The sequence below is a fragment of the Anabrus simplex genome, chromosome 11, assembly GCF_040414725.1.
Source record: "Anabrus simplex isolate iqAnaSimp1 chromosome 11, ASM4041472v1, whole genome shotgun sequence".
NCBI lineage: Eukaryota > Metazoa > Arthropoda > Insecta > Orthoptera > Tettigoniidae > Anabrus > Anabrus simplex.
In genome coordinates this window covers 30,852,246-30,876,006 of record NC_090275.1, presented here as the reverse complement: position 1 = coordinate 30,876,006, position 23,761 = coordinate 30,852,246, and positions in this window count along the sequence as shown.

Here is a 23,761-nt window from a genome sequence, read left to right as displayed (position 1 = left end):
TTCAGTTTTGGGCATTGGATGTTACCAGACGCTTTGGCAGGCGTATTGTTACTTCTGCGTGGAGAGTAATATACAGTATTATAGTCCACATTTCATTTCCGCTAATATCTTTCCATTCTTCTAAGTATTTATTTAGTTTTATCAATTACAAATTAAAAATACAAATGATATTGTATGAAACTTTAAAGTGTGTGCAAAAAAGGCCCCATGGGATCAACAGTTAATTGTTTTACCAACAAATTTGGAATAACAAATATAATTCTACATATATGTTTGAATTCGTAACCGTTCAAAGATATATCATCTCTGTAGGCCATATCATTTTGGGCAGTATGGAACTACGACCAAGCTTCACTGATGACCCTGGTCAACCCTCGGAAAGTGGCAGTGGAAGTGCGCTCATGGCTAGCGGTCAGGTATGTTCCTCTCTCCTCCCCTCTACCGAATTATGCTGTGTCGAGTGATGCCAATTTTAAGTGACTAATATTTTACATTACATTACATCTTTATTACCCACCATAGTTACAAACCATCGATATAAGGAAATAAAGACAAAAATAGCACATAGCTAGACTAACTACTTCACTACAACTAAACCTACAACTACTTTACTAACTGCTTAACTACAACTAATTTAGTCTAAAACTTAATACTAAGCGGACCGCTACACGGGCGGATGACCAGTCCACATGCTAGGGCCCACCCTACCACCCTCCAATCTTACAACTAACTTGGTGGCCCCCTGCACGGGCGGAATACCAGACACCATGTAAGACACCACACCTAACTAAATCTCTACTGCCTAATACTGATCGAAAAGAACTGGCTGATCGTGGCATCCCCGTGGTAAGGAAAACTGCCCGTCCTGCCCGTGACACCACTTCCAGCAACGCCTCGCTGGTCAGGTTTCTCACCCCACCGATAACTAGCTGACAATGTGTTTTCCTCCCATTCTTTGCGTGGCAGATCACATGAGGCAGAAGCCAATCCATCATGTGACAGGTAACGTTCTTATCTACTGACCAGCTTGTTTTTATACGAGCCGCCTTTATTTCACATTGTCAGCACCCGTCCTTGCTTCTCCTAAGTGACTCATTTCAAATCTGTGTAAACTTCCAGGTGACAAATATGAAACACAGGAAATAAAAATCAAGTACGGTGATGCGAAACCAGAACGCTTGATAGTGCGCGAATATTACACGCTTAAATGTACTGTAGAAAGAGTTTGCTATCTCAGTTGTTACTTGATATTTATATTTGATATTTGTGAAGTTTTAATTTTATCCTCCATTTCTGAGTAATTTAATAATACGCATTTTCTTCACACTTCAGGACGAATATTTTCTTGGAATGTTATCTGTTGGGTAACCGTAGTGCGGATCGTTATCGGACGGGGGACTTCCTTTTATTCTCAACGGAACGGAAGCTAGTGGTGGGAGACAGTCCGTCACTTCTTCTTAAACTGACCTTCAACTAACACCCGACTTGGCTATGGGCGCAGTTCGATCGGCCTAATTAAAGGATCTGGAAATACCATTGAACATGGGCGTAGTTCCATATCCCATATCTTTTTAACCAGTGACAGTTTTCTTGGATTTACCAAAAATACTGGCACACTTTCAGCATGATCCGATTCAGTTCTCTATCACAATAACCAGAAATGTAGTTGCAGCGCAAACAAAAGCACACAGAACATTCAAATCTAAAGTAAAGAAGGAACATGCGGTAAAATATAGTTTTGTATGTAGTAACTGAACTGAAAATGATTTTAGTTCCCTTTTGTAGTGCTCGCTAATACAGTGTTGGAGGATGAGATCTGTGACAATTGATGCAGATTTCATTGCTTCTGAGCTTGTCAAAGAACACACCAGAGCAATTGTTATGAGCTGAAAGATGTTGGCCAAATCCCAGGCCAATAATGTGACAACTTTGAAGGTATTTTCTGTTACAGTTCCTTTAATGACACAGATGAGAAATCTAATATGACACATTAGACACATAAACATTGATATTATAAGTACAAGAACTGGTATATTATAGATAGAATTCACTGTCAAAGCTGTATCGTACAGTTCTTTGTGGATCATCCTCAAGGATGATAAAGAGATTTTCTTCAGTTTTCGTGTGTTTTGATTGTTTTCTTGTGGTCCATTGATAACTGGATGCACACATTTCACGTTCGTCATTATATTTTCATACTGACAATGTTTGTAAATTTCAAGATGTTGGTTTAAAATGGTAAATCTCGTTTTCAAAAGGTATATTAAATTCACAAATTGCAAGTAAATGATGTCAATAATTGTGTATGATATATACTGGAAGAAGAAATGATATTCACCTTTCGTTATATAGAACAATATAGCTGTCAGAGAGTACAGAATGGAATAGAATGATATTAGAATTATTATTTGTATGATAAGACAGCGTCGATGCCGAATATAATTCTGATCTCTTTCAGGCAATATCCTTCCGTCAATAAAATACAGTGCTTTAAACACTTTCTGAAAAGTGGAAGAATACACAAAGCTGTTCATCAGTATGGACACGATTACAACTGAACATACCCCCAATATCATGATATTTCTGATAATTTTAGCTAAAATTGTCTGATCACTGGTAAAGACAAATTTGAATTCACGTGTTCCATAGTGCACTATTCCAAAAAATAAAGTTGTTGAGAGAACTATTGCCCATATGGAACCAACTTTAGAATGACAAGCCCTCTCTTTTCTGTTCTGTAAAGAAGTATATTCAAGGTTTGTCAAACCAAAGATTCGCGATAAGTAGTACATAGGTTTAATAAGGTAATATATATCTTTCTCTGCCATATTGGTCAATATACATATAAACTAAGGACAATTTCAAAGAAAACATTTGAAATTACCATACAAATTATTCATTCTAATGATTAGCATGATATCCTGTCTGTAATTTTACAAAAGTGCTTAAATATGCTACGACATATAACTGACATATTGAATAGTCTTGTTTCAAAATTTAACAAATATTCACTATTGATTTTGAATGTTGTATCTTTAACGGAAAAACGAAAACAAAAGCCAAGTGTCTTATCCGAACCTAGTCATTGCCCCCCCCCCCACTTTGGCTAGGCACTAATAACCTGACATCCTGAGTCCGAGTTTACGTGCGGTAAGGTTTCCTGTTCCTTTCTGTTCCCAACCTAGTCAATAGCACGTAGTATACCTACGCAAGTAGTGACCACGCCCAAAGTGGCTTAACTTTGGTGATCTCACGGGATCAGTTGTATAATGAAGGATACGTTGCTGTTTAATTCATATATGTCTATGATTTAGAATCATTTATCACCCTTACCGAAACATGACGAATTTTCAATTCTTTCAATATCTTCAATTACGAAGAATATCGAAGAACTTTTACACCCTTTAGACTTCGTTGCATTGTTTACTGGAGTAATATACTGAGATATTACCATGAAATATATACAATATTACTTCAGTACAGTATAACGCATATTATTGTTATTGGGCGAAGTTCTCAGTGTTTCCGTTATTATCAATTTCCATCAGTATCGTATGCTTATATACGAAGTACTCCTCTGGGTGTATGCCACGTTTCAAATTAAATATTATTATTAATTTAAATAGTTTAATTTAATTTATGTAAATTATTTTGCAGTATTAAACACATACACGAATTTGTGTTTTGCAGATTTTAAATTTCTTTAGGATAATTACGTGAATATGAACGTATAAAGTATAAAAATATCGTGGTTCACTTTGAATGTATTTTTATAAGATTAGAATTGAAAATTCCTTGTATTGATTTTGGAATATCTCTACTATAAAATGTATTGCGAATCTACTTCTTACTTTTAATTCTTTTTGCTACTTGCTTTACGTCGCACCGGCACAGATAGGTCTTACGGCGACGATTTACTTTTAATCACAATCATATTAATTGAATTAAAATTGTATTCAAAACAGAAAAAATAATATCAAAATTTATTACTGGTGGAAGGTACGGAAATGAACTAATTAAATATTAAGTTAACAAAATGAGCACTAATTTGTTCACCGAAATGGAGACGGTCACGGACACAAAGAGAAAGAATAAATGATTAAATTCACTGTTACAATAATTTGTTTGTGAAGTTTTTTGGAAACTTCCATTCAGTTATCGGTTGTGTTTAATACTGCATATCAAGACTTCCTTACGATATCTTATCTTCGAACACCATTTTGGAATTGTCGACAAAATTAACTGGCGGTGGCTTGTGAGCGCGTTACGAATTAACGCAACAGAACTTAATAAGTACTCCTCTTTGACCGGAACAAGATGCTGTATGGCTTTTACCTTTCTTCGAGGGTGCATCTTGTCTTGCATAACACGTAGACCAGATAGCGAACCATCAAAATTGTAGACGTTTGAATGGTTAAGGAATATACTACCTTGTTACCATTGTCGCATAAATTAGCAAGAGCAAAAGATAATACAAGTTATACACACGAGATATGATCCAAAGTATATGTTCTCCGGATTATTCTACTTGATAGTAATTAAGGAGTTATATAATATTTATTATTACTTATCTTGCCCCTGCAATCAAAATTTCCTTGCCCCTGCAATCAAAATTTCATGGTTCACTTCAGTTTCAGTTTTAACCTATGATCCTTACAAATAAAGCATATTACCTTTACTACATGTAAGTTCTAACACACATTTCACTGTTGTTTAGGTCTTTACATAAAATATTTTACTGAGCAAGATATATTCCATCCACTCTTCAATGTTACGAATACGCTTGAGTTTTCTTCCATATATTGTCGGTTCTAAGATCCTTCTCTTCGAGACACGAGGCAAACACACTCTTCCAGCAACAAGTCTACTGGAATAATCAAATAAAGGAAGTGCTGAAAAACAAACACCCACACATCTTCACAGTGTTTGAGAAGAGATAAGGGAAGATAGGACGTTTTCAGATAATTTCATGTATTTAACTTCGTTTTAACTTGTATGTTAAAGATATTTAGCCAGATTACTTAAAATAGATCTCGTTATTCTTCCAGCACAAGGGAAGTTCTATGGTTCTGCTGAGAAGATGTTCTATTTAATGGTTCACTATAGTATTGTTTTCTTATACTTCAAAAGACTTTCGAATTGTACAAAGTTGATCTCTGAACGATGCCTTCCTAAGACGTTTCTTAGCGCACTTTGAAAAACTCTGCTCCAATGTATTCTGCGTACAAAGGAATTGATTTTCTCACGGACGTGGGACGGGTTGCTTAGTCACTAACTTGTAACCAATCGCTGCTAAACGATGTAGAACTCCTCCTTGTGATATCTATGTGTTAGGCGTGTTAATATGTGTTGATATAAGGCGCTGAAATAATGTGGTGCGCAGGACGCCATCACAAGGATTGAAACGAGTAATAGGTCGATACCCATAATAATGATTAAATGAAATAGCTGAAATATGTGTGTGTGACATTGATGGATTGATCTGAATCAACATCATGAATATTTTCATCCAAATAATTGGAAACTTGTCAATATTGGCCGCTGAAGATCTGACATTTTCCAAGTGTCATCTTTCAGGCATAACTACTGAAATGTTTATATGAATTGGCAAATACATGTGAAGCGTGTCTGAGCTCACTTTAATGTGTCTTGCGTATTGTCAAAACTCATTTCTACGCTCTGTAATTTAGTAATTGTTTATTTTACAAGAGAGATCCACCTCACCACTTCTGAAATGTTTTTAGATGTCCTTCTGCTTTTAAGAGTATCGTATGAAAGTCGTAGTCTAGTGTCTATAGGCATCTTATTAATAATGGAAAAGGCCGAATCTTTGAAAATGTCGAGGATTTCTTTAGCTTCTACAGAATCATCTGTGCCATAAGTTACACGCTCATAGGTAGGGCTCCAAAGTTGAAGACCTATACATTGCCTAAGAAAAGACCAAAAATTATCCAAAAATGGACCTAAAACTGACAGAAATTATTTTAAAATGCGATCCAAATTTATTCATAATTTCAGTTTTAATTACATGTTTAATGAAGGAATATGATGTTTTAAAATGCAGAATTCAGATGATATGCAACATACAGTGCAAAATATATATGGAATACTTCTTCTTTGAGACAGTATATATATTTAGATTAACATCATAAACAAGAATTCCTTGTATGTTAAAAAAAGCACTTGCACAATTTAGAATGAAATATTTTGAGAAAGAAATTGAAATTAGTATAACTGGAATCATATTTGGCTTTTTTTTCAGATATGATTCAAATATATGTATTCACTAGAGAAAAGAAGTTTGCCAGGCGATGGATGAACTATTGATTCGAACTGAGAAGGCGAAGTTGCGAGTACAATCCGTTAAGCCTTTATGTCTGATCTTAGAGGATCGAATTAAGAAGGACAAGCCCACGTACATGGCGTTCGTAGATCTAGAAAAGGCATTCGATAATGTTGACTGGACCAAGCTATTTGTGATTCTGATTGATATCAGATACCGAGAACGAAGAGTTATCTACAATCTGTATAAACATCAGTCTGCAGTGATAAGAATCGAGGGCTTTGAAAGCAGCAATCAAGAAAGGTGTAGGCAAGGCTGCACTTTATCACCCCTCCTTTTCATTGTTTCGACATGAAATATTGTTAATTTTTTGTCTGTGATCATTGTGTTAGTTGTGTTTGGATCTTTATGTCTTAAGTTTTGCACCGCTTTGCTAATTGGCTGATGATGACACTTCAAATGTGTTGAAACCGGTCCCAAATGAACAGGTTGTAACTTCTATTTGGTTCAAGTTAACAACAGAGTATTGAAAGGTGGATCCTTCCTACTATATAATATTGTATATTTATACAGAACAAGCATTAAAGGAAATCAAAGAGGAATTTGGAGAGGGAATCACAATCTAAGGAGAGAAAATCAAAACCTTGAGATTTGCCGATGATATTGTTATTTTATCTGAGACTGCAGAAGATCTGGAGAAATTGCTGAATGGTACGAACGAAGTCTTGGGTAAGGAGTACAAGATGAAAATAAATAAGTCCAGAACAAAAGTAATGAAATGCAGTCGAACGACGGCAGGTGATGCAGGAAATATTAGATTAGTAAATGAAGTCTTAAAGGTAGTAGATGAATATTGTTACTTGGGTTGTAAAATAATAAACGATGGCAGAAGCAAGGAGGACATAAAATGCAGACTAGCACAAGCAAGGAAGAGCTTTCTTAAGAAAAGAAATTTGTTCACTTCAAACATTGATATAGGAACTAAGAAGATGTTTCCGAACACTTTTGTCTGGAGCGTGGCATTGTATGGAAGTGAAACATGGACGATAACTAGCTTAGGAAAGAAAGAGAATAGAAGCTTTTGAAATATGGCGTTACAGAAGAATGCTGATGGTGAGATGTATAAATCGAATGGCGAATGAAGGGATACTGAATCGAATTGGTGAGAGGAGATCGATTTGGCTAAATTTGACGAGAAGAAGAGATAGAATGATAGGACATATCTTAAGTTGCTCAGGAATTGTTCAGTTGGTTTTTGAAGGAAGTGTAGGCGGTAATAATGGTAGGGGTAGACCAAGGTATGAATATGACAGCAGATTAGAGCAGATGTAGGATGCAGCAATTATGTAGAAATGGAAAGGTTAGCACAGGATAGGGTGGCATGGAGAGCTGTATCAAACCAGTCTGTGGACTGATGACTCAAACAACAACAACAACAACAACAATAACATCAACAAAAAACCTTGAAAGGGTAAAGAATTACCAATAAGCCAAGAAACACCGAAAAAGTCAAAAAGACAAATAAAACCCGACCGTTTTCTGGTCTACAATGGCCCAGAATGAACATACGGTATACTGTATTATGTTGGGCCTCGTCTTCTGGCACTCGAGATGAAAAACAAATTTTCCTCAACTTCCGAGCGCTACTCATGGGTGTTTGATTTCTCAAATATTATTTTAAATTAATCCTGAACCTTTTCTCGTCCTAATTTAAGATCATGTATTATATTATCGTTTAACATTATTCTGACGGCTTTCTTATCTTTGATAAACGTACTGAAACTAAGTGAGCTCGTAATAAATGTTCTCTCTTTGCCTTACGCGATCTTTTTAACATAAATAGTGTGTCATAAAGATTGGGGATTCCATCCTAAAATTTGTGTAATGGAATAGTGTCCTGTAACAAAATATGTGAGATGATGTTTCCTAGCAACAGTATCTTGTGAGCTTCACAGGCCGTGGAACCGAATGTCATGGTCATCCAACATTACTTCACATCACAGCCTGCACTGTTGCTGGGTGACATGGCGTCACACATATTTATGATCATTTGATTTTCCAAAAGGGGAACTTAATAATTTCATTAGAAGATCTTTGTGGATTACCACAAATCTTGTTCTATCGATTATTGTTCTTGAATAATGCACGTTTGGGCGCTTCAACATACTTAGTAACCGGATTCCTTGGCGCTGGTAATGAATCCATTGCTGTGAATACAAATTACCTACTTTGATAAGTAATCATCGAAGTACCATTAGGTCATTTACTGATGGAATAGTTGATGCTATCTCTACATTTCTTTCTGATCTGTCTGCATATTCTCGTTGTGTTGCATGATAATTTGACAGGCGAAGGTGCACATTATTTGCATTTTGTTCGTTCCTGATATTTAGGCCTGCATATACAGGTGGGCGATAAGTCCCCGTACCCCTGTAACTGTTTAGAATCAAATAATGTTATTTATGCTATTTATGCTGTGTTATTTATGCTATGTTATTTATGCTGTGTTATTTATGCTATGTTATTTATGCTATGTTAGTTATGCTATGTTATTTATGCTATGTTAGTTATGCTATGTTATTTCATCATCATCATCATCATCATCATCATCATCATCATCATCATTTCGCTTTATCCAGCTGTAGCCGGCTAGGGGTAAATATGGTTCCTCTCCGGTCTTTCCACCACTCCTCCTCCAACACTGTGTCCCAGTCCAGGTTTCTTTCTATAATGCTGCGTTGGAGGGTATCTTTCCATCTCAATCGTAGTCGTCCACGGCCTCTCCTTCCTTGGATTTGCATTTCCATCACCTTTTTTGGCATTCTTTCGTCGCTCATTCGCTTTATGTGCCCAAACCATCTTAGTCGGCTCTTCTCTATTCTATCATTCATTTTTCCCACTCCAATTTCTTCCCGGATTTTCTCATTCCTTATTTTGTCTCTTCTACTCTTCTGTATCATACTCCTCAAGAATTTCATTTTGGCTGCCTGTATTCGACTCTCATCCTTCTTTGTCATTGTCCAAGTTTCTGCTCCGTAAGTTGTTATGGGTACGTAATACATCTTGTACATAGTATCCTTTGCTTCCATTGGCACATCTTTGTCCCATAACGTATTTCTTACACTATGATAGAAACAACTTCCAGCTTGAATCCTTTTACTAATCTCAGCATCCAGTCGAGCATTCTCCATTAATTCACTTCCTAGGTATTTAAACGTTTCCACTACTTCCAGGGGCTTGTCTGCAAGTCTAATCTGACCTTTCCCTTCTTTCTCCCCTCTAGTCATAACAAGAGTTTTACTCTTTTCTACACTTATTTTCAATCCACATTCTTCAATCTTCCCATTCACCACATTCAACTGTTCTTGAACCTTCCTGTCGTCTTCTCCCCAAATCACAATATCATCTGCAAATAACATCATGTTCATTTCTCTTCCTCCATATGCTGCTTTTGCCATTCTCATGATGTCATCCATTACTATTGTAAACAGGATTGGTGATAGAACACTTCCCTGTCTCAGCCCACTAGTTATTTTGAACCAACTTGTCCTGCCAACTTGTGTTTGCACGCAACTACAACATTCCTTATACAATGCCATGATCATTTTTATTAATCCCTGTCCAATTCCTTTTTGCACCAGACTGTCCCAAACTTTCGTCCTAGGGACACTGTCATATGCCTTTTCAATATCAATGAATGTCATTACCATATCATTCCCGTACTCCCAATGCTTTTCCATTAGTTGTCTCATAATGAAAATGGGTTCTATTGTTGACCTTCCACTTCTGAAACCAAACTGATTTTCCTGTATCTGCTTCCCAATCCTCAACCTTATTCTACTTTCCAGTATCCTTTCCATTATCTTAGCAACATGGGATATTAGAGTAATTCCCCTGTAGTTCTTCAAAACTTTCTTATCACCTTACTTGAAAATTGGGATGATTATTCCTTTTTGCCAATTCTCAGGGACCTCCTTATTCTCCCAGACATTCCTGAGAACCCGATATGTCCACTGCAGGCCTACAGCTCCAGCTGCCTTTATCATCTCCACTGAAATTTCATCTATTCCAGCAGTTTTTCCATTCTTCATCTTTCTTACTGCCATTTCAATTTCATTCATTGTAATTTCTTTATCTATTTCTTCGTCAACTAATTGCCTTTCCTGGTCGTCCATTGAATGACTGTCATCCGATCTTATGTTCAGCAGCTTCTGAAAATACTCTCTCCATCTATTTCTTATTTCTTCTGGCTTTGTTAAAATTATGCCACCTTCATCCTTCACAAATCTGGTGTTTACTTGATCTCTCTTTTTGTTTCTTAAGATACCATACAGTAATTTCTTGCTGCCCTGCGTATCATCTCTCAATGCCTGTGTGAATAAGGCCCAGCTTTTCCTCTTTTCTTCCTCCACTACTTTCTTGGCCAAATTCTTTGCCTCCATATATTTTCTTCTACTTTCTTCAGTCTTAGATGTTTTCCATGCTTTCCATGCCATTTTCTTTTCCTTCACTTTAATCTTTACCCTATCATTCCACCAGTGTGTTTCTTTGTCTTCACATTTCCTGATGTTCTACCACACACCTTTTCTGCACATCCAACCAGTGCTTCCTTAAATCTTTTCCATTCCTCTTCAACATTCCCCACCTCTGTCCTGGGTACCAAGGGTATTATTTCCCTTTGAAATTCTTATTGTATGCTTTTCTCCTTCAACTCCCATACTTTAATTCTTTTCTCTCTTCTTAATTGGGGTTTTTCAATCTTTCCAACTTTCAATTTTCCTATCACAACTCTATGATCTCCACCAAAGGCTTCTTCAGGCATGGCTGTTACATCTACAAGGTTCTTCCGGTGTTCTTTCTCTATGATTATATAATCAATCATGGTCTTTGTTCGTCTGTCTCCCCAGCCATACCTTGTAATCTTCTGACTGTTCTTCTTCCTAAACCAGGTGTTTCCAACAATCATTTGATTACTCATCCAAAAATCCACCAACAACTCGCCTTCTGGATTTACATTTCCATATCCAAAGGGCCCTACAACATCTTTCTTTCCTTGTCTTTCCATTCCAACTTGTGCATTTAGATCTCCCATCAATAGTACTTCCTTATCTTCTATCTGTCTCTCCACTTCCTCCAAGAAGTCCTCTAGATGTTTATCTATGCAACCAGTTTGTGGGACATACAACTGAAATAGATCTTTCACGCCATTTTCAAACTGGAGTCACATCATCATCATCCTATCACTGACGTACTTTGTATATTCCAGATATTCTTGGATTTCTCTTCTAAGTATGATGGCCACTCCATTTTTTGCTTCAGGTCCTCCGCTGTAATACAGCCTGTATCCTTCTCACAGAGGGATCTCCCCTGTACCCCTCTTCTTGGTCTCGCACAGTACAAGTATGGCTATATCTTTTTCTATCATGAAGTCAACCAGTTCTTCTGTCTTTCCCGTCAGTGTCAGTACATTAACTGTTGCAATTTTGATGTAGTTTGGTGCTGGTTGCCCATTTTTCACAGTTCCCCCAGCACCTGAAGAGCTGCGCGTCGCTTTTAGCAGGGGACGCCCTAACCTTTTCCGAGGCACCATATCTGCTTTGTCCATATAGGCTATTGTTACGATGGGCTCGCCACACTCAAAGGCATTTTATACCTACTGCCAGGTTCAAAATTAGGCCGCCCCTAACATGGAGACAGACGCCTTTCGTAGCCGCTCCTCTGGAGTACAGACGCTACGGGTATGCCCCTTCCGCCATCTCCGCCGTACCGAAGTCCACCTTCTCCGCCGTAGATGCCGTTGAGGTCTTCACTCGTAACCCTGAGCTGGGACACATACCAGATGTTACTCACCGGGTCAGTGTGCTCTGGGACTCACATAGGCAGGGGCGCCACTCCCTGGGTAGGGCTGCCTCCGAAGAGGGTCTCTACCTGCTACCTTATGCTATGTTATTTATGCTATGTTATTTATGCTATGCTATTTATGCTATGTTATTTATGCTATATTAGTTATGCTATGTTAGTTATGCTATGTTATTTATGCTATGTTATTTATGCTATGATATTTACGCAGGTTTGTAGCTATATTACTTATTATCTGGAATGAAGTGCTGGTATGTCACAGTTAAGTGTTAGTGTGAAGCCATGTGACTGGTAAGAGTTACACTACTGGGGAGTGGCTAGAGGAAAGTGTATGGGTGCAAGAATGGCAACACATAGGGCAGACAATGAGACAGATTATGGGAGCATTCCAGGAAAGATTTACTGAGGCTCCACCGCGAAAAGCAACACTTATCGATTGGGACAGACGTGCTTTTGCCTCGGGAAGTGTTTAAGACAGGCCGCGGAGTATAAGGAAGAAGATACGAGAAGAAACATGTGCTGAAATCTGTGCTTCGATTGAACAATGTCCTATGAAGGAGACCCGCAAACGTGCTTCGGAACTCGGTATACCGAAGACAACAATGCGAGATTACATTAAAAAGGCCCTTAAGATTAGACCTTTTCGACCGACGTTATCGGATAGAGAGAGCAATGAGCGCTGTAGAATAACATCCATGGTATCCCCTGCCTGTCTTAATTTAACTTTGGAGTACGGGATAGTGACCACGGGGCCCTTAGCTGAGTCCTGGCATTGTTTCCACCGAGCTTGATAGCTGCAATCGCTTAATTGCGGCCGGTATCCAGTATTTGGGAGATAGTGGGTTCGACTCTCACTGTTGGCAGCCCTGGTTTTCCGTGGTTTCCCATTTTCACAGCAGGCTGTACCTTAATTAAGGCCACGGCCGCTTCCTTCCCACTCCTAGCTCCTTCCTCTCCCATCGTCGCCATAAGACCTGTCTGTGTCGGTGCGACGTAAAGCAACTTGCAATTGACATTTCCATTTACTTGTGCCAGCCTCCTCACTTTCATCTATCCTATCCGATCTCCCTTGTTCTTTTCCGACCCTGACGGTATGGGATATCCAGGCCTATGGAGTCTTTCATTTACACGCCCTTCGTGGCCGTAGCCTTTCTTTGGCAGATACCTTCATTTTTCGAATTGTCGAATCCCTTCCATTTTTCTCTCTGATTAGTGTTATGTAGAGAATGGTTACCCAGTTGTACTTCCCCTTAAGACTATAATCACGACCACCACCACCACTGAGCGTGTTTTAGCATGCTGTGCTTTGTTAACTAATTTCCAAATGCTGTAAGCCGTGCCAAGGTTATGTTCAGATGAATGTGCTATTTATCGGGACTCAAGTGCTAGAAATATTGTCGTCTGGGCCAAAGAGAATCCTCATTACAGAGTTGAGTTTGAGAGGAACCCGCCTCACGTAATGATATGGGCAGCGATGACACCACAACATTTGCTCCGACCATACCTTTTTGAAGGGACTGTGAATGGCACAAATTATTTACACGTGTTAAAATCTCATCTTGAGGAAAGGGGCCTAACAGAACGCATATGTTTGCAGAAAGACGGAGCGTCTGCTCACTACTCTCTTGCAGTGCGCGAGTTCTTAATCGAACATTTCCCAGGACGGTCGATAGGTCGTGGTTCACTAGCAACATTCTTCTTCTTCTTCGTTTTGCCTCATGACTGAGGTGTCGTGACTATCATAATATTCAGCCCTCTAGCCTATGAACCATACTCCGCCATCCTTCCCTATCTAAAGCTTTCAATGTGGTTACTCTGAGAGAACACTGTAGGGGCCGTTCACCATGTCAATCCATCGCGTTGGTATTCGTCCTCGTTGTCTGGTTCCCTGGACTTTGCCCTCAACAATCAGCTTTTGTAGACTACCATCTCGGCGCATTATATGTCCGAAGTAGCGTACAATTCGTTGAGAGACCTTACACGATAGACGAACTTTTATCTGAAGTTGGTTCAGGATTGATGTGTTCGTGCGATGAGCTGTCCAAGGAATCCTTAACATTTTCCTCCAGCACCACATTTCAAAGCTTTCTATCCGTTCACGATCACGTTTGAGGATGGTCCACGTCTCTGCGCCATACAAGAAGACTGAGAAGACTAGAGATTCAACGAGCAACATAAGCTCCCTTGAAATGGCCACCAAGAAGTCCTGACCTCACCACACCTGACAACTCGTTTAAGGTGCATGTCTTTAGGATACAAATGAAGAACTGCCCAATGATGTTGAGGATGCATTTCGGACTATAACACCAGATATGCTCAGAAATATGCCAAGAAGAACATGAAGGCGTATAGAACTGTGTTTACAGCGTGATGGGGAACACACAGATATATTGAACCCTTAATACTTAAGTAACATAACCCAAATCACATTTGATACTAAGCAATTGCAGGGGTACGGTCACTTCTCGTCCACCCTGTAGATTTTGGGAATTAGAAACTGATTTGATTAAGAAGGAATCACGATATTCCTTTGGATGAGCCTTACTGATATGTACGATATTTTAAATCCTTTAAACTTTTGACGACTAAACTGATAAATAAACTTATCGTATTGGCAGTATTATTTTATTGTTTATTGTCTGTCATGATGTATTCATATTTCTAAGTACAGTTAATCAACACTTCATTTCCTCCCGGTTGCGTGTTCAGTGCATCTATGGAATTTACAGTTCATGTTAAGGCCCTTCTAAGATGTTTAAAATATTTTAATATTTTATGACAATTACATTTTTAATGGAATTTATCTTGAATACCTTGATTTCGTTGACTACAGAAATAATATTCTACTGCTAATCATCATCATCATCATCATCATCATCATTGGTTTGCCCTTCCAGCGAGCAGGGTAGGGTGTTTGAAAACGAGCGTCTTCCAAAGTTGCCTATTAAAAGAGATTTTGCTGTCCATGACAGATTCCCAATTCCATCCTCTTCTCTCCACGTCTTCCCACAGTTGGTCAATCCACCTTATTCTTGGTCTTGCAGCTGGTCTTCTACCTGTTATTCTCTTTTCCAAGTAAGCACATGGTAACCTTATGCTATTCATTCGTTTAACATGCCCAAACCATTTAAGTCTAGATGAGCTAAGTCTTTCCTCCATCGATTCATTTAGAGTTAGGTTAGATCGGATCTCATCATTTTTCACATGATCAAGTTGTGTCTTTTGGAGGGCAGTTCTAAGAAATTCCATTTCACTGGCTTGAATACTACTACAATCCTTTGATGTTAGTGTGCAGGTTTTTCAGAGAATACTGCCTTTATATAAAAACAAAAACAGTATAGTTTTAAGGAATGAGAGAGTTAGATATCAAAACAATGATGAAATATGAATGGATTTGTCGACGTGTTTTCCCTAGTTTAGTGACGTCCAGACCTTTTAAGAGTTCTTGCTGATGATAAAAATTTCGTCGAAAAGCTGCATTACTGGAAAGAAATAAGTTGCATCAAAAATGATTTGATGATCATTATGTATGGCATGTTCTGCAACAGCAGACTTCTCTGGCTGGCAAAGATTTAATTACTTGCAATGTTCTTTAACCCTTGTTGCTACGTATCTACACGTTAGGCCAACATAAACCGATCCACAGGAGCAAGGATTCATATATACACTGACTGACAGAGCAAATGCAACACCAAGAAGGAGTGGTTCGAAAGGGATGAAAGTTGGGGAAAAAACAGAGACGGCACGGACGAATAATTGATGTTTATTTCAAACCGATATGCAGGTTACACAATGCGCACGGCATCGACTCAGTAGGATGTAGGACCACCGCGAGCGGCGATGCACGCAGAAACACGTCGAGGTAAAGAGTCAATAAGAGTGCGGATGGTGTCCTGAGGGATGGTTCTCCATTCTCCGTCAACCATTTGCCACAGTTGGTCCTCCGTACGAGGCTGGGGCAGAGTTTGCAAACGGCGTCCAATGAGATCCCACACGTGTTCGATTGGTGAGAGATCCGGAGAGTACGCTGGCCACGGAAGCATCTGTACACCTCGTAGAGCCTGTTGGGAGATGCGAGCAGTGTGTGGGCGGGCATTATCCTGCTGAAACAGAGCATTGGGCAGCCCCTGAAGGTACGGGAGTGCCACCGGCCGCAGCACATGCTGCACGTAGCGGTGGGCATTTAACTAGAATCCCCACATATACTTCAGCTAGGCCGGCTCACTCATACCTACATACAGTCTCACTCACTCGGGTTCCCGTAAACTTTCGTCCGTCCTGCCACACATACTGAATATTTACATAGTAGAACAATTATGTTATGTACAGAAGGTTTCTTTACGTATACATTCTTTTTACCCCTTAACAAAAATTTTCTGCATGTAGTTCTGTTATCTATAGCGAGAGTTCATTCCACAGCCGAGCAGAACGAATAAAGGAGCCACTTCGATATGATACTGTTCTTACAGATGGAGGGAAAAGAGACACACCTCGACTTCTTTGAGCGGAACGATAGTTCAGATGTAAGCAGTTGAAAGGGTTTATGTGAATGTTACTTGCGAGGGATTTTCTCAGAAAAGCAATATCTATTTGTTTATAGAGAGCTTTTTAGGAGGGCAGTGACCTGGCTGTATTTAAATGGCCGTGTTGAGTTATTAGTCTTTCTGCTCGGCGTTGAACTCCTTCTAGTTTCATTATGTTCTCCACTGTAGTAGGGTGCTAGGAAGGAAGCCCGTACAACCGTATTGATCGTACTAATGCCACATAGGTTGTCTGAACTGCTTTCTTCCTGGATCCCAGTAGATATCTGCGGATGAATCCCAAGACTCTGTATGCTCTGCAACTTATTTCCTCAACATGCTTGTTCCATTTTAAATTGCTGAAAATGTGAATGCCAAGCCATTTTACTGAGGTGCAAGGCATCATGTTTTTACCATACAGTGCAGCTGGGTGTTTTAACTGTGATCTTGCTCTAGTTAAGCAGATGTATTTACATTTCTGTACATTTATAGATATTCTATTTATTTTGCACCACAGAGCCACATTAACCAGATCTGACTGTAACCTATTTACGTCGTTCTCATTGCAAATGGCTCTGTAAACGATGACGTCATCAGCATACTCTGCCATAGTAGACGATACATAACCTGGCAGATCCAGCGTAAATATCGTGTACAGAAGTGGCCCTGTCACACTACCTTGAATCATACCCGAGGTGACTGAGGTTTGTTCTAATCTGGCCTCACTGAACACAACGCTCTGCGTTCGACCTACCAGGAATGATGCCTGCAGGTTGCCTTGAATGCCATACTTGTTAAGTTTTAACAACAGTCGTTGATGAGGTACCTGATCAAAGGCCTTACTCCAGTCGAGAGTTACGCAGTCCAATTGGGATTTATTAGACTGGTCCAGGGAATGTTGCCATTTATCAATTACTGTTGTTAAAAGTGTAGTAGAGGTTTTTCCAGGAAGGAATACATGTAGGTTTTATTCAATAGGTTTCTCTCATTCAAAAAATCCAGTACATGTTTAACAATTAGGCGTTTCATGCATTTACATAAATCAGATGTAATATAGACTACATTTTCCCTGTCACCGTCTTTGAACGAAATTTGCTTTCTTCCATTCTTCTGGCACAGTCCTACTGTTCATTGCAATGTTAAATATTGCACAATGATAAGGTGCCAATATACGAGTATATCTGCACAGCGGTGGAGAATTCTGGCCGGCACGTTATCTGGGCCGTTCGCTGCATGAGGTCTAGTTCTCCGTAGACTTGTTGCGACCTCGTTAGCAGTTAGGGACGGAAAGGGAGGGTTGTCCTTGTGGTAAACATGTCTTCGTCCTTGTAAGCCATGGCGAAGTTATTTTTAAATTTACTGTTAAATGTGTCTGCTATTTCTTGGGGAGAGGAAACTGATAGTCCGTTGTAATTGAAGAGGATGGAGCACTGTTGCAGCTTTTAATTCTGATGAAAGCCCATAGCTCTTTACTATTGGAACTAAGGCTGTTGATATATGAATTGTAGGCATCATGGATTAATGATATGAGTTTGTTCCTAGCCAGTCTGTACTTCTCCCACCTACTGTCACTTGGGATTTCCTTCTATTTCCTGTACAAACAATTTCTCTTTCGAATACCTGATGTTATCTCTTTACTGATCCATGGCGTTTTTCGCTTTTTAGAGATGGAAACTTTCGGCACAACTTGATCGACATATTAAAAAATACCTTTTCCCTTTTTCCCAGATCTCGTTGATATTTATATCGACTGTGAAGGACGTGAGGGGAATAGGAAGATTTTTGACAGAAGAGAGGTAAGATCGTTCCAGTTGGTGCGGGAAAAATTATATATTGTTATGGGGTGGAGTTTTGGCATCCGTTCGATTTCTGGTCAGGTCGGGAATTTTAACGTAATTCCTGCAGCTCGAAATCTACAGTAGATGTTTGTGTTCTTCGTAATACACATCTTAATTTACATCCAACACATAACACTGTGAACAAGCTCAGAAATAAGCAATAGAGAATACATCACCCTACATATCCTTCGCGTCAGAAAGGGCATCTGGGCATAAACCTGGGCTAAATCATACAAAGTACCGACCTCAGAATATTAAGAAAAGGTCAGGCAGAATGAGGAAAAGAAGAATACTTGATAAATTTGAAGCAGAATAGAAATTTAGTGAAAACAATTCTAGAAATGTGTTCTGAAATAGGAATGAGATGTTTTGTATCAAAAAATGCTGATCCCCTGGTTTCTTTGTACCTGAATGAAGATATCACACAACTCTATAAATATGAGTGTACTAATTATATAAGAACTGTAACCTTGTATAGCCGACTAGATAGACACTATTAAAGAGCGCGTATACACAAGAAGCACTTATCATAAGGTTCAGCACTCTCTAAATTTACACTATGTTTTACTATTGCATTACAAATGAAATATGGAAAACACTGGACTTGTATTTGGAGTACCGATTATTCTGGCCAAAAATTAAGCAATTTCATATTATCTAAGATTAGCCATCTAATGCCATTTTATGGTACTATTTTATGTCAAAATGTAGGACTAATTGGAATAAGCGGGTATCCCTCCAAAGCATGTTTGTGAGTCATTTAGATTTTATTGCATTTGCTTTAACTTGTTTAAAAAAGAACACGAACCAAAACATATTTTGGATTCTGTATCGGAGAAGTTTTGGAATATCTTACGGTAAATATAGAGCATAGTAGGTTGATTTTTATTATATGAATATTTCACTCAAATTATGCATTACAAAATTTGGCAACACAGCGGATACACAAACTTTGAAATACATATATGAGGCACTCGAATAAGATCTTGGTCGTCATTCCCTTGTACTTCATTGCACTGTGGTCCCCTTAACACATTGTTTGCGGAACTGGAACTTGGTTTACGATGGTTATACGTCGACAGTAATATGCAAGTAACAGTGGAAGAGGTGAGAAAAGGTATGAAATTCATTTCTTAGAAACTTAGATTAGATTGAATTCTAAACGCCAGCCCCTTTCGATCAACTTTGTTTCTTATAGCGTAATATGAGATACCTATCGGTGTTTTCCAAACAACTAAACTCCACAAATCATGCTTTTTCATTTATTTACTTAAACATATACTACAAACAGAGACATCTTCCATTTACAGGTGCATTTTATACAACATAATGCACATTAAAAAGAACAGAATATGTGATTAAATAACAAAAAAACACTATTCAAAAAATTAAAGAAAAACAAACATGGTAAATAATACAATAAATTTAGAACGTTTGCTGTTTCCAGCAGCAGAGTTAATATAAATACTACTGTTAATATCCAGTAATAAATTTACAAAAAATATTATTAGCAAAACCTGTTATAAAAGTTTTCATTTACACTAAGTACAAATTAATGATACAGTATTTGCATTTAAATAAGAGGATGTTATATGTGTGAAACTAGAGTTTCCATACGATGCACGAAACCAAATATCTGATTACATGTAGCAATTTTATTGAAAATATTACGCATTATAACTACTGGGGATTTTTTGGTTCACTGTTTTGGAGTGTTCGCATAAAACGTTTTTTCTGATTTTTTCGATCTTGTTTATATGGGACGGATAATGAGGTATCCACACGGTACATGTATATTCAAGTGTACTACACGCAAAGGTAATGTAGAGAGTAATTCATTTACTGACATTTCTTAGTTTTCTCGAATTTCGAACCACAAAACCTAAGGATCTGTAGGCTTCATTTGTAACTTTTTTCAATCTGACCTTAAAAGGACAATGTACTATCCCTCAAAATTATCAATTCTTTTATTAATTTAGGCCTTCCTAAGACACTGTTATCCATTTTATATTCAAATATTACTGCAGTTTTACTCCTTCAAAAGGTTACTGTATTTTCTCGTTTCTACTCCACATACATGTATTATTGATATCAGTCCGTAATGTTAAAGCATCCTCATGAGTGGTGACATTTATGTAAAATTTAACATAATCGGCATGTATTAGACATTTTGACCACCTGATGACATTTGGTAAGTCATTAATAAAAATTGTGAAAAGAGAGGTCCTAAATTGGAGCCTTGAGGCACACCAGATGTAACATTGAATACAAATGATTTTGTTTGGAGAAACATTATAAACTGTTTTCTACCAGAGAGATAAGATTATGTTAATTTCAAAAACTCACGGACAGGGCATAATTAGGAAGTTTTTCAATAGTATATCGTGATTCAGTTTATCAAAGGCTTTTGAAAAATTAGTGTAAATCATATCTGTTTGGTTCTGATTATCTTCTTCTTCTTCGTCGTATTTTCCTGCTCATGCGGGGTCGATGTTTTTGACAAGTCTTTTCCATTTCCCTCGGTCCCAAATGGTGTTTTCAGTTAACTGCTTTTCTGCGAAGTCTTCCTACACGCAGTTCATCCATCTTCTTCCAGGTCTGCCTCTCTCCCTCCTGCCCTTCACCTCCAAGTCAAGCACTCTTCTTGCTACACAGTAGTCATCCCTGTGCTCATTTTTGACCATACCAGAGCAACCGGCTTTCTTGAACTTTCTGTGATGCTTGAGTGACCTTAACACTGCCTCGTATGAAGCTGTTCTTGATGTGGTCTTTCCTAGTAACACCACACATCTATCGCAGCATTTTCATTTCGGCTACATCCAGCCGTTTATTTTGTGATTGTACTATTGGCCAAGTTTCTGCTCCGTATATCATGGCAGGTCTCACCACACTTTTGTAGGCTCTCCCCTTTACTTGGACATTTAGTCTCCTGTCACAGAGGACACCAGACAGCCTTTTCCAATTTAACCAGGCAGCCTGAATTCGGTGTGTAATTTCCAGATCTAGTTTGCCATAATCGGATACATTTGATCAAAAGCACTTGAAACTATTACTTGCGTGGAGTTGATTTCCATCCATTTTCACACTATAATTTTCCTTTTCACCGAGACACAAGTATTCTGTCTTATTCCGACTGATTTTAAGACCCATATCCTCCAGTGCTTTTCTCCAGTGTTCTAGTTTAAGTTCAAGTTGTACTCTATTAGTGCTGCATAGTACGATGTCATCTGCAAAAGTCATGCACCAAGGAGCTGGTTCTCTAAGGCTTTCGGAGAGAACATCCATTATCAGGTCAAAGATATAGGAACTCAGTGTAGATCCTTGATGGAGACCAACTTCAACTGGTATGGTTTCCGTTAGCCTTACACTGCTTCTAACTTGCGTCTTTGCCCCGTGGTACATAACCTGAATGATGCGCACATACTTCTCTGGTACTCCCTTGGATCTCATGCACCTCCGTACTTCTTGGTGGGGCACACGATCATAAGCCTTCTCTAGATCAATGAACACCATATGTAATTCTTTCTTCTTTTCGCTGTGTCTTTCCATAAGCCGTCTTAGATAAAAGTTGCATCTATGGTTCCTTTCCCTGGCATATATACAAACTGTTCTCCTATTATTGTCTCCTGCCTAAGCCTACTTTCAGTGTCTTTTTCCCAGATCTTATTATCCATTCCATTAAAAATATCTTGAATACAATTTGAAAGGTTAGTACCTGTGGACCTGCCCGGGAAGAAAACCATGTTGAGAGGGAGTAATGTAACATTTTACATGAGAAAAAATTCGGCAGTAAATTATTTGTGCTGAAACCTTCACCGGAGCACACAGGTTTATACTTTTCCATCTTTTAACTGCCACCAGGCCTAAAGATAGGGCATAATCTGCTAATCTTCCATAAATCTGGCAATATTTGAGTGCCGATACTTAAAATTAAATTATATACACTGACTGACAGAGCAAATGCAACACCAAGAAGGAGTGGTCAGAACTTTATGCCAATTGCAGGGTAGACTGACGTCACTGAGGTATGCTCATGATGTGAAATGCGCCGCTGTGCTGCGCACGTAGCGAACGATAAATGGGACACGGCGTTGGCGAATGGCCCACTTCGTACCGTGATTTCTCAGCCGACAGTCATTGTAGAACGTGTTGTCGTGTGCCACAGGACACGTGTATAGCTAAGAATGCCAGGCCGCCGTCAACGGAGGCATTTCCAGCAGACAGACGACTTTACGAGGGGTATGGTGATCGGGCTGAGAAGGGCAGGTTGGTCGCTTCGTCAAATCGCAGCCGATACCCATAGGGATGTGTCCACGGTGCAGCGCCTGCGGCGAAGATGGTTGGCGCAGGGACATGTGGCACGTGCGAGGGGTCCAGGCGCAGCCCGAGTGACGTCAGCACGCGAGGATCGGCGCATCCGCCGCCAAGCGGTGGCAGCCCCGCACGCCACGTCAACCGCCATTCTTCAGCATGTGCAAGACACCCTGGCTGTTCCAATATCGACCAGAACAATTTCCCGTCGATTGGTTAAAGGAGGCCTGCACTCCCGGCGTCCGCTCAGAAGACTAGCATTGACTCCACAGCATAGACGTGCACGCCTGGCATGGTGCCGGGCTAGAGCGACTTGGATGAGGGAATGGCGGAACGTCGTGTTCTCCGATGAGTCACGCTTCTGTTCTGTCAGTGATAGTCACCGCAGACGAGTGTGGCGTCGGCGTGGAGAAAGGTCAAATCCGGCAGTAACTGTGGAGCGCCCTACCGCTAGACAACGCGGCATCATGGTTTGGGGCGCTATTGCGTATGATTCCACGTCACCTCTAGTGCGTATTCAAGGCACGTTAAATGCCCACCGCTACGTGCAGCATGTGCTGCGGCCGGTGGCACTCCCGTACCTTCAGGGGCTGCCCAATGCTCTGTTTCAGCAGGATAATGCCCGCCCACACACTGCTCGCATCTCCCAACAGGCTCTACGAGGTGTACAGATGCTTCCGTGGCCAGCGTACTCTCCGGATCTCTCACCAATCGAACACGTGTGGGATCTCATTGGACGCCGTTTGCAAACTCTGCCCCAGCCTCGTACGGACGACCAACTGTGGCAAATGGTTGACAGAGAATGGAGAACCATCCCTCAGGACACCATCCGCACTCTTATTGACTCTGTACCTCGACGTGTTTCTGCGTGCATCGCCGCTCGCGGTGGTCCTACATCCTACTGAGTCGATGCCGTGCGCATTGTGTAACCTGCATATCGGTTTGAAATA